Raw genomic sequence first — 12,194 nt, forward strand, 5'->3', positions numbered from 1 at the left:
GCAGGCACCGATCATGTAACTAAACCATCACTGCGTCAAAATACACTGCAGTATGTGGTGAGGGACTACAACTCCCAGCAAGTGACAGTGCAGGCACCGATCATGTAACTAAACCATCACTGCATCAAAATACACTGCAGTATGTGGTGAGGGACTACAACTCCCAGCAAGTGACAGCACAGGCACCGATCATGTAACTAAACCATCACTGCGTCATAATAGCACTGCAGTATGTGTTGATGGACTACAACTCCCAGCAAATGACAGCGCATGCAGCGATCATGTAACTAAACCATCACTGCATCATAATAGCACTGCAGTATGTGGTGATGGACTACAACTCCCAGCAAGTGACAGCGCAGGCACCGATCATATAACTAAACCATCTCTGCGTCATAATAGCACTGCAGTATGTGGTGAGGGACTACAACTCCCAGCAAACGACAGCGCAGGCACCGATCATGTAACTAAACCGTTACTGCGTCATAATAGCACTGCAGTATGTGGTGAGGGACTACAACTCCCAGCAAATGACTGCGCAGGCAGCGATCATGTAACTAAACCATCACTGCGTCATAATAGCTCTGCAGTATGTGGTGAGGGACTACAACTCCCAGCAAGTGACAGCGCAGGCTCCGATCATGTAACTAAACCATCACTGCGTCATAATAGCACTGCAGTATGTGGTGAGGGACTAGTACTCCCAGCAAGTGACAGCGCAGGCAGCGATCATGTAACTAAACCATCACTGCGTCATAATAGCACTGGAGTATGTGGTGAGGGACTACAACTCCCAGCAAGTGACAGCGCAGGCACCGATCATATAACTAAACCATCACTGCGTCATAATAGCTCTGCAGTATGTGGTGAGGGATTACAACTCCCAGCAAGTGACAGCGCAGGCTCTGATCATGTAACTAAACCATCACTGCGTCATAATAGCACTGCAGTAAGTGGTGAGGGACTACAACTCCCAGCAAGTGACAGCGCAGGCACCGATCATGTAACTAAACCATCACTGCGTCATAATAGCACTGCAGTATGTGGTGAGGGACTACAACTCCCAGCAAGTGACAGCGCAGGCAGCGATCATGTAACTAAACCATCACTGCGTCATAATAGCACTGCAGTATGTTGTGAGGGACTACAACTCCCAGCAAGTGACAGCGCAGGCAGCGATCATGTAACTAAACCACCACAGCGTCATAATAGCGCTGCAGTATGTGGTGAGGGACTACAACTCCCAGCAAGTGACAGCGCAGGCACCGATCATGTAACTAAACCATCACTGCGTCAAAATACACTGCAGTATGTGGTGAGGGACTACAACTCCCAGCAAGTGACAGTGCAGGCACCGATCATGTAACTAAACCATCACTGCGTCAAAATACACTGCAGTATGTGGTGAGGGACTACAACTCCCAGCAAGTGACAGCACAGGCACCGATCATGTAACTAAACCATCACTGCGTCATAATAGCACTGCAGTATGTGTTGATGGACTACAACTCCCAGCAAATGACAGCGCAGGCAGCGATCATGTAACTAAACTATCACTGCATCATAATAGCACTGCAGTATGTGGTGATGGACTACAACTCCCAGCAAGTGACAGCGCAGGCACCGATCATATAACTAAACCATCTCTGCGTCATAATAGCACTGCAGTATGTGGTGAGGGACTACAACTCCCAGCAAACGACAGCGCAGGCACTGATCATGTAACTAAACCGTTACTGCGTCATAATAGCACTGCAGTATGTGGTGAGGGACTACAACTCCCAGCAAATGACAGCGCAGGCAGCGATCATGTAACTAAACCATCACTGCGTCATAATAGCACTGCAGTATGTGGTGAGGGACTACAACTCCCAGCAAGGGACAGCGCAGGCACCGATCATATAACTAAACCATCACTGCGTCATAATAGCTCTGGAGTATGTGGTGAGGGACTACAACTCCCAGCAAATGACAGCGCAGGCAGCGATCATGTAACTAAACCATCACTGCATCATAATAGCACTTCAGTATGTGGTGAGGGACTACAACTCCCAGCAAGTGACAGCGCAGGCACCGATAATATAACTAAACCATCACTGCATCATAATAGCTCTGCAGTATGTGGTGAGGGACTAGAACTCCCAGCAAGTGACAGCGCTGGCACCGATCATGTAACTAAACCATCACTGCGTCAAAATACACTGCAGTATGTGGTGAGGGACTACAACTCCCAGCAAATGACAGCGCAGGCAGCGATCATGTAACTAAACCATCACTGCGTCATAATAGCACTGCAGTATGTGATGAGGGACTACAACTCCCAGCAAGTGACAACACAGGCACCGATCATGTAACTAAACCATCTCTGCGTCATAATAGCACTGCAGTATGTGGTGAGGGACTAGAACTCCCAGCAAGTGACAGCGCAGGCAACGGTCATGTAACTAAACCATCACTGCGTCATAATAGCACTGCAGTATGTGGTGAGGGACTACAACTCCCAGCAAGTGACAGCGCAGGAACCGATCATGTAACTAAACCATCACTGCGTCATAATATCACTGCAGTATGTGGTGAGGGACTACAACTCCCAGAAATTGACAGCGCAGGCAACGATCATGTAACTAAACCACCACTGCGTCATAATAGCACTGCAGTATGTGGTGAGGGACTACAACTCCCAGAAATTGACAGCGCAGGCAGCGATCATGTAACTAAACCATCACTGCGTCATAATATCACTGCAGTATGTGGTGAGGGACTACAACTCCCAGAAATTGACAGCGCAGGCAACGATCATGTAACTAAACCACCACTGCGTCATAATAGCACTGCAGTATGTGGTGAGGGACTACAACTCCCAGAAATTGACAGCGCAGGCAGCGATCATGTAACTAAACCATCACTGCGTCATAATAGCACTGCAGTATGTGATGAGGGACTACAACTCCCAGCAAGTGACAACACAGGCACCGATCATGTAACTAAACCATCACTGCGTCATAATAGCACTAGAGTATGTGGTGAGGGACTAGTACTCCCAGCAAATGACAGCGCAGGCAGCGATCATGTAACTAAACCATCACTGCGTCATAATAGCACTGGAGTATGTGGTGAGGGACTACAACTCCCAGCAAGTGACAGCGCAGGCACCGATCATATAACTAAACCATCACTGCGTCATAATAGCTCTGCAGTATGTGGTGAGGGACTACAACTCCCAGAAATTGACAGCGCAGGCAACGATCATGTAACTAAACCACCACTGCGTCATAATAGCACTGCAGTATGTGGTGAGGGACTACAACTCCCAGAAATTGACAGCGCAGGCAGCGATCATGTAACTAAACCATCACTGCGTCATAATAGCACTGCAGTATGTGGTGAGGGACTACAACTCCCAGAAATTGACAGCGCAGGCAACGATCATGTAACTAAACCACCACTGCGTCATAATTGTGACGCGCCCCTGGGCCTGTGTCGCGCTGCGTTGCGCACGCGGGAGCTTACCCGGAGCCGGATCTCTTGAGGGTTGTAGTCTCGTGGCGGCGACCCGGTCCGTGCCCAGGGAGTCAAACTGAGCGGCGATGTACTAGCAGTAGATGGTTGATGACTACGCCACCCGTTGAATGCAGCTATGGAGCTGCCGCTGCAGGGCAGACCGCTGAGGCCGGTGGAAGGATGGTGCAGCGTGGATGGTATAACCCCCAACGGGAGGGGTATGGCCTCAGGGCAGCCGACGTGGATGATGGGGGTAGCAGGAACCACTCAGAGACGGTGCGGTGTAGTTCAGGGTCTTTACTGGTGACAAAGATAGACCCTCCCGGAGTACTTGCTAGTGATAGGGGCCTGGTCAGTCCTTGAGCAGATGGGATCTCCCCTGGCCAGGCGGAGTTGTAGGCCTTCCCAACTAACTGTACTCTTCTGGCTACCTTGCTAGAGGCGGGAATAAGTAGCCCACGTCCCTGAGTGTACCGTGTGGTGCTCACCCGTATGGCCGGTGACTCGGGGCCTTCTAATGGCTTCCGCTCCATGATGGCGGTGCTGGTCCCACGCGTGTGACCGTGCCTTCGGGCATCTGGGCCAGAGGACCTGAAATCCTCTGCCGGACGGTTTCTGCTGCTGGGTAGGAGTTAGTCCCCACAGCCTCGGACTCCGGGTCCGGTAAGAAATCTTCTCAGTCAGGGCAAGCTCTGCAGCTGCCAGCCCCTGACTCGTTGTAACACTGCTCCCCACAGAGCTCCTGATGTTTCTTGCTATGCTGCTTCTCTTCTCTACTCTTGTTCTGTCTTCTTTCTCACTAACCCTGCCTCAGCCCCGGGTTTATATAGGGGAAGTCCTTCCCCTCCCAAGACTGGGCAGGAGGTGTGGCATGCACAGGATCCCTGACCAAAGGACCTCCCACCTGCTCTCAGACGTAATATCTCTATCACTGTGGCAACCAGACCCCTGGGGTGTCACATTCCCCCCTAGTGAAATTTAGTACTCCGGGACTAAACATATTTTTTTTTTTTTTTTTTTTGAAAAACATAACAAGGTATAACAATAACAATACAATAAGAAAAACACATAAGATGGTTACGGCGTGTCCGCAACCGGGTGCAGTTTTGAAAAGCAAGGTGTCCATTTCACCAAAACAGGGAGATGTAACCAGGTAGGGGCCTGTCCTGCCCCGAGTCCTTAACAGTCTTTAGTCCATCCTGGGTTACGCTCCAACTATGTACAAGGATTCCCGGTAAATCCACCAAGGACTCCTAAAAAGAACTAGAAACACAAAATTATACACGAGCAACTATAAACAAGTCAACATTATAAGATAGCTTAAACATTTAGATCCTCCAACGTGCGGGTAGCTGGCCTCTAGTGGCCCTAGTGGACCTACGGAGCTGACTGTCTGGCCCTGAACTACAGGGTGTAGGAGCTGTCAAGGGTAAACTGGGCAGCTGTCTATGGGCCCTCTGGCTCACTAGGGGTATGGCAGGCTCACTATAAGCAGAGGGTTGATTTTCCGGGTCTGCTTGTGTAGAGTCTTCTGCCTCCTGGACCGGCTGTTCTTCCAGCTCTACCGGTTGCTCCGTAGGTTCTTGGGATGATGGTTGGAGGAAGGTGAGTACGGGTACCACAACTGCACCATTGACTTGAGTCCAAGACCGAGGGAAATCCCCGAGCACGGTACTAACCATATCTTCCCTTTCCTCTACAGGTCGATGGTCTTCTTGTTCCTCTTCAGGGTTCCTCAGTTGTTCGGGACACTTCTTCAGGTGGTCCCGGGATACAATGGCTGTGGTTTCCCCTCCGTCTTTACTGATGGTACAGACCTTCGGGTTTTCGTGGCTTGAGGGCAGTACGGTGTACGGGTCCTTCTCCCACTGGTCGTCCAACTTGTGGAGCCGTCTCTTCCTCTTCAAGACCTGCTCTCCGGGTACCAGGGGTAGTACAGGGGTACTGTAAGTTTTCTCTTGTCTTTCCCTAGCCTGACAGAGACTTCGCTCCACGCTCTCCTGTACTCTCCGGTACTGCTGCTGCCTCTCTGTGTCCCAGTCTGTTTCTGGTGAAGTGTCCTCGGGTGTCAGGACTCCCATTTCCAGGTCAACAGGTAACTTACCAGGTCTTGCCCTCATTAGGTAAGCCGGGGTACAGTTGGTGGAACCTACCGGGATGTGGTTGTATAGGTCCACCAGATCGGGCAACTTTTCAGGCCACAGACTGCGTTCTTCCAGGGGCAACGTTTTTAGAAGATCCATTACCACTTGGTTCATTTTTTCACAAAGTCCATTAGTCTGCGGATGGTAGGGTGTCGTCCTTATCTTCCGGCAGCCATACAGATTGCAGAATTCCTGGAAGACCTCCGCTTCAAAGGCAGGTCCCTGGTCCGTCAGCACTTGGTCCGGGTACCCGTGTGGACGGCAAAAGTGCTGCTGGAAGGCTCTAGCTGCTGTTTGAGCCGTTAAGTCCTTGACGGGGACGACAACCAGAAACCGGGAGTAATGATCCACGATGGTTAACGCGTAGACGTAGCCACTTCTGCTTGGGGTCAGTTTTACATGATCCAAGGCTACCAGTTCCAACGGTTGCCGGGTGACGATGGACTGCAGGGGAGTCTTCTGGCTGGCGCGGTCCTTCCTTCTCAGGTTGCACGGGCCACAGTCTCTGCACCACTTCTCAATGGTTCCCCTCATGCCTACCCAGTGGAATCGCTCGCGCAGCAGGAACTCCAGCTTCTTACACCCGAAGTGTCCAGCTCCGTCGTGGTATGCCTCCATCACCATGGCTGCGTCTCTTTGTGGCACCACTACTTGCCAGAGTAATTCATGCGTCCGGGAGTTAACCATTCTGCGGCACAACTTCCCTTTGTAAAGGAACAGTCGACTTTTCTCTGCCCATAGTTGTTTGGCTTCCTCCGGAGCGTCTGGTTCAAGGCGAGCCTCCGGCCGAGTCAGCATCTCCTTCACCAGTCGGACGGCAGGGTCGCTGTCTTGCGTTTCCGCCCAGTTGTAGTGAGGTAAGGGGTTCAACGTAGCAGCCTGCTTACTCCTTGCCCGGTGGGAATACTGGATAATCCCATGGCGGTGGAACGCAGGGAGTTCAATTTCTTCCAGTCCCTCCGGATCTTCTCCTTCGTCCGGCAGGTTGGGCATTCTGGACAGGGCGTCCGCGTTAGTATTGGAGCGCCCTGCCCGGTATTTGATTATGAACTCGTAGTTGGACAGACGGGCCATCCACCTCTGCTCCAGGGCACCGAGTCTTGCCGTGTCCAGGTGTGTCAACGGGTTGTTATCCGTGTACACGGTGAACCGGGAAGAAGCAAGGTAATGCTTAAAGCGCTCAGTGACTGCCCATACCACGGCCAGGAACTCTAGCTTAAATGAGCTATAATTCTCGGGGTTCCTTTCGGTGGGTCGCAGTTTTCGGCTGGCGTAGGCGATTACTCGTTCTTTCCCCTGCTGGATCTGGGACAGTACGGCTCCTAGCCCGATGTTACTGGCGTCGGTGTAGAGGATGAAGGGCTGGCTATAATCCGGGTACGCCAAGATTTCATCCCCCGTGAGGGCCATCTTCAGCTGGCGGAAGGACTCTTCTTCTAGCTCTTCCCATTTGAAGGGCGGCTTCTGGTTCTTGGCCTTCCGGGACTGGCCTATCAGGAGGTCCTGCATAGGCGCTGCCTTTTTGGTGAAACCGGGAATAAACCTTCGGTAGTAGCCTACCAACCCGAGGAACTGCCGCACTTCTTTTACGCTGGAGGGGCTTGGCCATCCCTTAATTGCGGTGATCTTATCGGGGTCGGGAGCCACTCCGTCAGCGCTCACCACGTGTCCCAGGTACTGCACCTTTGGTTTCAGGAGGTGACACTTGGAGGGTTTCACCTTTAGGCCGTAACTCGCCAGAGCTTCGAACACCTCCGCCAGGTGTTTCAGGTGGTCCTCATAAGTTTTGGAGTATACGATGACATCGTCCAGGTACAACAGGACCGTCTCGAAGTTTCTGTGGCCCAGACAGCACTCCATTAATCGTTGGAAGGTTCCTGGGGCGTTGCAGAGTCCGAACGGCATGCAGGTGAACTCGCTAAGTCCCATCGGGGTGGTGAATGCGGTCTTCTCCCGGTCCGCCTCTGCTACAGGAACCTGCCAGTACCCGCTAGTGAGATCCAAGGTAGAGAAGAAGTTAGCAGACCTTAAAGCAGCCAATGACTCCTCTATCCTTGGTAAGGGGTACGCATCCTTGTGTGTGATACGGTTGATTTTCCGGTAATCTACACACATCCTCATGGTGTTGTCTTTCTTTTTGACTAAAACTAGCGGGGCTGCCCAGGGGCTACAGCTATCCCGGATTACCCCAGCCTCCTTCATGTCTCTAAGCATCCCCTTGGCGTGTTGGTAATTTGCAGGGGGTACGGGTCGATACCTCTCTTTTATGGGAGGATGATCTCCCGTGGGGATGCGGTGTTCTACCCCCTTGACTCGCCCGAAGTCTAACGGGTGTTTACTAAACACTCTCTCATACTCTTGAACCACCCCGTAGACTCCCTGTTTCTGGTGGGAGGGAGTGGAGTCAGTTCCCAAGTGTAGTTGCTGACACCAATCCTCCATTACTTTCTTAGAGCCGTTACCTTCCTCCGGGTGAGATGGAGGCAAGGGTTCCACAGACTGTATAGAGTTTTGGTTAATGGTATATAATTTTGCTAGCGTGGCATACCGGGGCAGGTACACTTCCCTCTCCCCGATATTGATTATGCGAACGGGCACCCTCCCATGGCGTACATTGACCACCCCCCGTGCTGTCAAAATTGTGGGCCTACTGTCTGAGTAAACTGGTTCTACCATTGCCTGGTAATCTCTACCTCTCAGACCAATAGCTGCCCGGCACCAAATCATCATTTCACTTTTTGGGGGCATGGCAATAGGGAAAGGGTCACACATTCTTACGCTACCAATCTCACCGCCGGAGAGTTCCACCTGTTGCCGTCGCATCAGTGCCCGGATCTCTTTCTGGAGCACTCGCTGCTCGCCGGAGCTGGCGTTCTTGGCAACCTGCTGTAGAAGGAAAATCACCTCTGCAAGACAACTTTCAATTACATTAGTTCCTAGAGTTATTTTTGGGTGGCTCTCATGTTTGTCAATGTCTACAATGATCAGTCCCTGTGCTGCCAGTTCGACTCTACCGATTTTGATGGTCACCTCTTTAAATCCGATCTGTGGCACGGGCTGGCCATTGCTGGCGATGATACTCAAGTCGTCGTCAGGGTAGCGGGTAATATCCGAGTCATTCCAGTACTGCTTAAAGAGCACGTACGGGATGGTGGTGACCTGTGACCCGGTGTCCAGTAGGGCACTCATGGGAATGCCATCCAGTACCACAGGCAAGACTGGACGTCCTCCCACATATCTGTCGCGCCAGTTCGATGGGCCTGGTGATCTTTTTCCTGGGGGTTGGCCCTCTACCCCAGGTTGTGCCCGTTTAAAGAACAGTACCTTTCCATATGTCCGGATTGATTGCAGCGGCGGAAGATGGGTCGTCCGTCCTCGCTGTATCGGTCACTGGGTCTTCCTCTGGCCGGTGGGGTCCTCCTTGGTCGACGCCACGGGATGTCCTCCGGTCCGGATGCCAGCTGGATCTTCCCTGGGGTGGAAACCTGTAAAGACTGCACAGTTCGGGTTAGCGCAGCAACGCTCTTAGCTAGCTCTTGGACCTGATGGCGTAGGTCTGGAGCCGGGTCATTGTCCAAAGCCTGCGCATCAGCTCCCACAGGCCCTGCCGACAAGGGCGCCGCCTCCTGGTGGTAAGTGATAGCTGGGCGCCTGTGGGTCACAACGCCACCCGGTGCCGGTTCTCGCAGCACCCGGATGGCTCTGTCCTTGAACTGTGCAAAGTCCAGATGGGGATCCTGTAAGGCCATTGCCCGCAACTGGGTTCGGTGGGCATTGCAATATAAACCCTCTATAAATTGTTCAGTCAACAGCCTGTCCTCGTTTCCCACCCCCTCAGGGTCGGTCTGCTTTATGGCCCTCAGGGCCTCTTGTAGGTTTAGTGCATAGTCCCTTATACTCTCATGCGCTCGCTGCTTGCACCCGTAGAATCTAAGCTTAATCTCGGCTGAGGTGCGGGTATCAAAGGTGTCCTTCAGCCGGGTTAGTATCCCTGCGACAGTCTTCCTCCCAGGTGGCCAGGATTTTACTTCCCTTTTGGCTGCCCCAGTTAGTTGGGCCACCAGGATGCTCACTTTTTGCTCTTCTGTGAGGGGGTACACCTGGAAGAGGCTATCCAGCTTTTCTCTAAAGTCATGCAGGGTATGTGACTCCCCTGAGTACTGGGGTAGCCAAGCTGCTCCCGGGATATAGGGCATGGTGAAGGGCATAACTGCAGCAGCGGTGGCGCTGGCGGGGGTTGAGGTAGTGAAGCTCTCCTCCGTATCCGACATCTTCCTCCCCCCTAGTGGACCGTGGCCTACCTTGCGATGATCCTGTTCCGTAGGCCGCGGCTCCGCAGTGGATCGTCAGGGTTGAGGACCTTCCGTCGCGCTCCGGTGACGTCGGCGTCTGCTGGGCTCCTTCCAGGACCTTACGCAACGTCCGGACGTGAGGCGGGGCTTCAGTTCTCGCGCGCTTTCGGAGTCCACGCCCCTCTTCTTCCCGCGCGGCGTCCTCAAGATGGCGTCCAATGGCGGGAAAACTCCACGGATGGCGGGAAGAAGGTCGAAGATGGCGCCGGATGGCGGGAAAACTTCGCGGATGGCGGGAAGAAGGTAGAAAATGGCGCCGGATGGCGGGAAACCTCCACGGATAGCGGGAATCTTCACCACTGGTAAGTTTGAACAGTCTTTGCTTTTCAGGCACGCAGTACCCGGTGGTTGCGGGCACGAAATCCTGCCGACTACGCCAAAGTTCACGCGCCCCTGGGCCTGTGTCGCGCTGCGTTGCGCACGCGGGAGCTTACCCGGAGCCGGATCTCTTGAGGGTTGTAGTCTCGTGGCGGCGACCCGGTCCGTGCCCAGGGAGTCAAACTGAGCGGCGATGTACTAGCAGTAGATGGTTGATGACTACGCCACCCGTTGAATGCAGCTATGGAGCTGCCGCTGCAGGGCAGACCGCTGAGGCCGGTGGAAGGATGGTGCAGCGTGGATGGTATAACCCCCAACGGGAGGGGTATGGCCTCAGGGCAGCCGACGTGGATGATGGGGGTAGCAGGAACCACTCAGAGACGGTGCGGTGTAGTTCAGGGTCTTTACTGGTGACAAAGATAGACCCTCCCGGAGTACTTGCTAGTGATAGGGGCCTGGTCAGTCCTTGAGCAGATGGGATCTCCCCTGGCCAGGCGGAGTTGTAGGCCTTCCCAACTAACTGTACTCTTCTGACTACCTTGCTAGAGGCGGGAATAAGTAGCCCACGTCCCTGAGTGTACCGTGTGGTGCTCACCCGTATGGCCGGTGACTCGGGGCCTTCTAATGGCTTCCGCTCCACGATGGCGGTGCTGGTCCCACGCGTGTGACCGTGCCTTCGGGCTTCTGGGCCAGAGGACCTGAAATCCTCTGCCGGACGGTTTCTGCTGCTGGGTAGGAGTTAGTCCCCACAGCCTCGGACTCCGGGTCCGGTAAGAAATCTTCTCAGTCAGGGCAAGCTCTGCAGCTGCCAGCCCCTGACTCGTTGTAACACTGCTCCCCACAGAGCTCCTGATGTTTCTTGCTATGCTGCTTCTCTTCTCTACTCTTGTTCTGTCTTCTTTCTCACTAACCCTGCCTCAGCCCCGGGTTTATATAGGGGAAGTCCTTCCCCTCCCAAGACTGGGCAGGAGGTGTGGCATGCACAGGATCCCTGACCAAAGGACCTCCCACCTGCTCTCAGACGTAATATCTCTATCACTGTGGCAACCAGACCCCTGGGGTGTCACAATTGCACTGCAGTATGTGGTGAGGGACTACAACTCCCAGCAAGTTTATTTCTTTTTATCTTGCACGCTGCTGTTTTCCAAAGTGAATTACCAGAAAGATCTGCACCAAAATCATACAGTGCAAATTTGCTGTTTTGGATTTTCTTGCGAATTCTTGCTAATTTGCTCTGATTTTCTATGGAAATCCTCCAGGAACAATCTGCCACATTTGAACAGATCTTCAGGCCTCATTCAGACATCTGTAGTTTTCTGGTAAATTAAAAAAAAGCAAAAAAAGACAAAACTGATTTTCATCAAAGGAATCGATCCGAATTGTATCAATGTTTGTTAATATATGCAAATAAAAAATATATATATATATACAGATATGTGAACTGCCCCATAGATGATAAAGGTGCGTATTATGTCTGTCAATAACATGGATGTAAAAAAACAGACGTCTGAATGAGACGTTCACCCACAAGATCATCTAGCAATAGTGCAGCTCTGACCTGACACATAGCATTCACAGAAAGGCTCCTGATCAGCACATATGATGTCTGTGATCTATACAGTGTCCTCCACATTGCACACACTACATATACATTCACAATAAAGCTGCCCCCGTAACATCAACTGCCCCACACCTACCACATATAGCCAGATCCCCGCTCCCCCACACAAAGTATATAGCCAAGCTCCCCTCCTCCATGTATAGCATATTTATCCAGGTCTCCCTCCCCCACATATAGCAGAGAACCAAGTCCAGCACCCCTCCCCCACCACACAGCATACGGTATATAGACAAGTCCCCTCCACACAGCATACGGTAT

Source organism: Phyllobates terribilis, unplaced genomic scaffold (assembly GCF_046119375.1).
Source record: "Phyllobates terribilis strain yellow unplaced genomic scaffold, ASM4611937v1 Scaffold_13__5_contigs__length_258822181, whole genome shotgun sequence".
NCBI classification, from domain to species: Eukaryota; Metazoa; Chordata; class Amphibia; order Anura; family Dendrobatidae; genus Phyllobates; species Phyllobates terribilis.